Here is a 6,000-nt window from a genome sequence, read left to right on the forward strand (position 1 = left end):
AAAACACGAAAGTATTTTTTTTATCTAATCTAATCTTATCTATGTAAGTAACTTTTTTTTACCGTTGCGCTTGTATTATTAGATTAGATAAATTTAAAACAAATGTCATCTTTTTCAATTTTCTCACGCTAAAAAATGCAATTTTGGCTGAAACCAGAAAAATAAAATTTTATTGAAATTTTACAAAGCTTGAAAATGCAAAAAAAATGGTATAAAATGTAATTCAATTTCAATTCAATTTTTATTTTATTATTGGTACTAATTGGTCTACAAGTTGTGGTATTTAATAAATAGAGATATGGGATTTCTTTCAACTATACCTAGATACATGATAATCGATCGATGTTTTAAACTTTGAAGCAGGAAAAAACTATCAAAAAACCTACTGAAAATATTAAATGTAATGTTATGCAATCGAATAGATTTTATACACTAACTTTTAAATTTATCATCTAGAAATATTGATTTTTCAAGCAGAATATGAACAGTTTTCTGCATCATATGAAATAGTTAATTTTCATGGGGTCTGGAAAAAAATCTTAAATATTCCAGCAATGGGCAGATTTAATAAGATTAAAAATATGTTTTTCAATCCCAATTTATTTTATCATGAATTTACTAAGTTTGAAACTGCTAATTTTTTTTTTTAAATAAAATTGAAGTAAAATTGTTCTTGCATGAAATTTACCTGGTTGATATTCGAACAATAGTAAATAAAACACAATTGATCCTCCAGATGGCGATCTTAGATTTATCAATATTCACTCTACTTCGATGGAATTTCCAGTCCCTTCAAACAGCTTACTTAAATTAAATGTTTCTAGGAAGAAGGTAGTAGACTGAAAGCGTAACTACCTAATGTAACTATTACAATAATGTTGCTAGTTTTTGGTGATTAAAACTAAATTAACCACTGCTATTTTTTCAGAGTTATAAGATTTTTTTCTATTTATTTTTTTTATGTTCATTTAGGTAAATTTAGTTATTTAAGATATTCCTAGCATTCATTTCTTTTAAATTCTGTAACAATTCTATTTGAATGTACGTTTTGTTGAAAAAAAATAATCTTATAGTTCAATTCAAGAGTTTGAAAAGTAAATGTCACGTTTTCAACTGAAACTAATCAAATTAACAATAAAAACGTGTTTGAATAAAATATTTGATAAATTTTGATATTGATTTGAGAAAATTCTTGAATTTTCCTGAATGTCTCGAAAATTGCTGATTTTCACGAATTCCACTTTGTCCTCAAAATCTTGAAAATTCCCTAACCCTACTGACAAGAGGAAAAAATGATGGCAGCTCATTCATAAAATTTCAGTATTGGAGACAATTTTTATGTAATTATTCGGAAAATGGATCATTATATTTTTTCTACTCAATATAATGAAAACACTTAAAAAATTTGCAATAAACTCTGTTGAAAGCTTGTGCTGCTAAATTGAAAATTTGAAATAAGATCAAAAAAAGTTCAATGGCACTTAAACCTAAATGCAATTTACATAAGTGAAACCTGATGCACTGGCATTTCAGAAAAACTCGCAATCCTCATTAGGACACGCACCACTGCTCTCTTCACTCACATTCTCTTGCTGGAAAAGGGTTCAAACTCCCTAGTTTAAAATCCAGAACACTTGTTTTTCCAGTTCAGAAACCGGTACCCAATCAACATATTTTCACTTTTCCCTTGTTTTGAAGTGCGCATTTTTTAACGAGAAAGGGGAAAGAAAGAGGTCGGCGGTGGTCACTCTTCATTAACTGGAGCGTGGTGCAATTCCAATTGCAGTTCTCGCACGTGAAGTGCACACGCGTTCCACCACCCAACATTAGGGGATGAAAATGCAAGCGAAAAAAAATTAAAAAAACGGGGGGTTTCATTATTAGAAGGGTTCGAATCGTCATGATGATTTGCAGCGTGCACGCGAGCCCTTTTTGTCGGGGAAAAAAAGAGTGCACTTTTCCAGCAGCTTTCGTCAGAGGGGGGAGGTCGAGTGGGTGGCACAAAACCACCCCGTTCTTGCTTGCAAGCAAGCAAGTCTCCGCGCGGCGAAGAAAACGACTCTTTTCCTGCTTCTTTTTTGCCTTTTTCTGCAAAGTGTTTGTACTATCACGGACTGCTCCTCACCACCACCAACACACAGACGACGATGGGGGTTCCCCCCACTCAGACCACCCCGTTTTCTCCCCCCCCCGTGGAGCCTGCTCCACAGCAGACTTTATCGGAATTTTCGGTGCACGAGAACCTGCCAAATGGCGGCCATATTTGTTTTCTCTCGACCGTCGGAAAATTGGTGGAAATTGCGGATTTTTTCACTGAAAATGTTTTGAGAGGTGAAGATTTGCTTCTGATTATGATCCTCGAGGGTTACGAGATTCCATTGAGTTGATCTGGACGTCATTTTCCCCGGGTTGATCGAGGAACTCCAAAATGAGGACAAGCTGCGCCCATTTTCGGCTGATTCTGGTCCTACCTGCTTCGACCCAATTCTTGACGATAAGGTTCATCAAATAGATATCCACAAAGATCGGCTTACTTTTCTCAACTCTGCAGCAATCCGGTAATCCAGAGTCCAAGATCTGCAGATTTACACGGCCGCAGGCCGTTCACAATCCCTGCCAGAAATCCGGAAAATCCTTTCCGCTATTTCACCACACTAGACTTTCCACCAAGCTCTCGCCCGAGCAAAACACCGATTCTTCACGATCCACACAACTGTTCCGAGGTTCCTTCCACGGGCAGTGGAACCGATCCACGAATTCCCCAAAAAACCGTCACGATCCGCGCGATTCCGTCCGGAATTTCACCTGGAAAACTGCCTTGGAAAATGTCCGTCCCGAGAAGCCCAAATGCGACGACCACCGCACACACCAGCGCTAATACAAGAACTTGGGCAAGTTTTTTTTCGCTTCCTGTGCCTCGACGTGCTGAATTTTCCCTTGCACCAATACAAGCGAACACGAAAATTCTCCCTCTCTCTCGAATTGTAAGGATACGCGCTCACGGTTGGGAGGAAAATCGATAAAATTTCCCCACCCCCTTTCGGGCTGCGACGAGATGAGTGAGAGAGTGTGGAACACATGCTGCTAGCATAGTCTGAAGTCTGGTTGTTGTTGTTGTTCACGTAGTCCCTTAGTGGGACAGAATGGAATGGGACAGAATAGGGTTTGTTCTTGGTGAGTGGAGGGATTTAGCGTAGAACCAGAAAGGGATGCCAGTTGAGTGGCGATTTTATGAAAGGAATAGTTCAACGAGCATAATTTATCTTTAATATAAAAGGGAAAAATGGATTAATATCCGTTCCAAAAATTTTGAAAAACATTTAAAAAAAAAAAGTTAGAAAAACAATCATTTAATCTCATCAGTTTTACTTCAGGTATAAATTTGTACTGAAAACACGTAACCAAAAATGCTCATTGTTCTATCCAGCGTGCAGATAGATCATTTAATGAAAATTGTATTAAATGTATATATTTTATTAATTATAATTCTTCAAAGCACTAATTTTTTAAACTTCCTCTGGAAATTAAACCAATAAAATCAACTTATAAAGAAGCTTTTTTTTTTAATTTTGAATCAATTTTAACCCTATTTAATAATTTAGAGCAAAAAAAAAAACAATCTTCAATTTGAAAAAAAAGTATTACATGAAATGAAGAATAATTTCTCATCTTTTCTTAAATTCTATTTTCATTAAAAAAAATATTTTGCCCCCTAATTTTTGGATCAATTTTGAAGGGGTGGGTGGCGACATAAAGTTTCAAAAATATTTGCATCGGCCTTATAACATTTCGATATTTATTAAAAATTTGTTTTTGTTCGAGAAAATATTGGTGGGGTTGATTTATAATCAAACCCTGGAACTATCCCATGAATAATTTATCAAAAAAAAAAAAAATCTATTTTGAATGTATTTATTTTTCAATTTATTTGTCATCATTAAATGAAAACTTTTGTTTTTTTATCAATTTGTACGATTACTCATTTTTAAAATCTTTCTCAAATTAACTTAATCCATTCATATCATGTAAAATTTTCAATACTTTCACTAAGAATATATTTTTTGATACTATAATAAGGCAAAGCACAAATACCTACTAAATAAATCACAAAATAAGATAATTTCACAAAAATACTCAATTTTTCAATACGGGTTTAAACAAAGCAAAATTTGGTATGATTTTTCACTTTCATAAGAGTTTCTTGTAAAATAGTTTTTTTTTTTTTCAGAAAATTCCGTATTATATTCGAAAATGCCCAAATTATCATAATTTGCAATATGGGTATCGAACGAGGCGAAATTTTGTATTATTTTCGATTTTATCAGTTTTTTTTAAATAATAAAATTTTCAAAAATGATTTAGACCATTCTGCACAATTTCGTTTACAGAAACTACCATAATTTCACATCGTTTGATACCCATATTGCAAATTAAAAAAAATAAAATGAAAAATACAGTATTTTGTGAAAAAAAAGTGTTTTAATGAAAAAAACTATAAAACGGTGAAAATGCATACAAAGTTTTGCTTCGTTTGATACCCATTGTGCAAATTAATTTTTTTTAGTATTTTCCAAAAAATAAATCTAATAAAAGTGAAAAAGCAAGAAAGATTCGCTTCGTTTGATACTTAGGATTTTTTTTTTGTATTTTTGAAAATTTAGTCTGACTGTGGTAGAGGAGTGTTCAAAGTACTCTTTTTTCAGAAGATTTTATAAAATTTTGAAAAGTTTCAAAAGTGAGTAAACTATAACTAGGAAAAGGTTGATAAAAAGCATTATTTTAGTATTCTGAAAGTGTCATGATTTTCTCAATGAACATGATTTCGAATATGAAAATGGAATGCATTTTCGAATTCTTTGGTCAAATTTCCACTAGGAATACTTAAAATAAGTTTGTAAATAATTGATATTATGTGTTTTTGAAACATAACTCAAAAAAGTCTTGAAATTTATAGGCATTTTCAGTAGAACAAATTTCATATAAAATGAGAAAACTTTTGATTTTTGCTTCGATTTCAGTTTAGAGTGAAATATGATTCGATAATTTTTTGAACAAAACTAGTTTTAACGAATTCTTGGCTAAATTTTGACTTTTTAACAATTTTAACAAAAATTTATATGTATTTTGTTGAAAAGCTCATAAACTTAGTCAACTATTTATAAACATTGATTTTTTTTTCTATTTTGATGGTACATTTAACGTAAACATAAAATTTGAACACATTAAATCTGATTTTTTCAAGAATAACTATGACTATCAAAGTCACCCCGGAATTAAAAATAAAAATTTTCAATGCAACTATTTTTTAAACACAATTGAAAAAAACTTTTTATCAAAAATAGTGCATGCATCTTGTTTAGCCTAGTACATGTTTAAAAAATAATAATCTTAAGACAAACCTTACCAGTTGGAAAATATTTCAAAAATAAATTGAAATTTTACCACGGTTTACGGTATTTTTGAAAAAATATGAATTTTTGTGATTGTTTTTGAAATTTCAAATTTAGTTATTTTTTATTAATCAATCCCGCGTTGCAAAAAAAAATGGTGATAAGCTAGGCTCATCCCGAGCAGACGCAAATAACATGGGAATAACATTTTTTGTTATTTGAAAATACTAGGTCAATAACATTTTATGTTATTTATAACAAGATTTGTTATTCGCCGTTATGATTTTTTTGTTATTGGATTGTTATTGTTATAACAGACTAATAACATTTTTAGTTATTCTTCGAACAAATCTTTGTTATTCATTTTTGTTATTTTAACAACTAATCCGATCATCTCAATAACATTTGGATGAATTCTTCCATAACAAAAAAATTTTATTCCTAAGTTGTTTTTGCTCTCAGTCCATATCAGACCAATAACATATTTTGTTATGATAACATAAATTGTTATTCAATTCTTATGCAAAAATGGATTTTTCAAGAAAAATCCATAACACTTTTTGTTATTTCAACAGTATTTGTTATTGAAATGGCATGAATTTAGTTATTA

General features: G+C 31.4%; 1 protein-coding gene across 1 annotated transcript in view; it reads right to left on the bottom strand.

Annotated features, from left to right (window-relative positions):
- The window catches only part of LOC120421038 (neural-cadherin-like), a 232,209-nt gene extending 229,348 nt beyond the window's left edge, over positions 1–2,861 (bottom strand). Inside the window, 1 exon segment of the mRNA XM_052708700.1 lies at positions 2,535–2,861. The gene's annotated coding sequence lies outside the window, so the exon portion shown is untranslated.
- Between the last annotated feature and the right edge of the window lie 3,139 nt (positions 2,862–6,000).

Source organism: Culex pipiens, chromosome 2 (assembly GCF_016801865.2).
Source record: "Culex pipiens pallens isolate TS chromosome 2, TS_CPP_V2, whole genome shotgun sequence".
NCBI classification, from domain to species: Eukaryota; Metazoa; Arthropoda; class Insecta; order Diptera; family Culicidae; genus Culex; species Culex pipiens.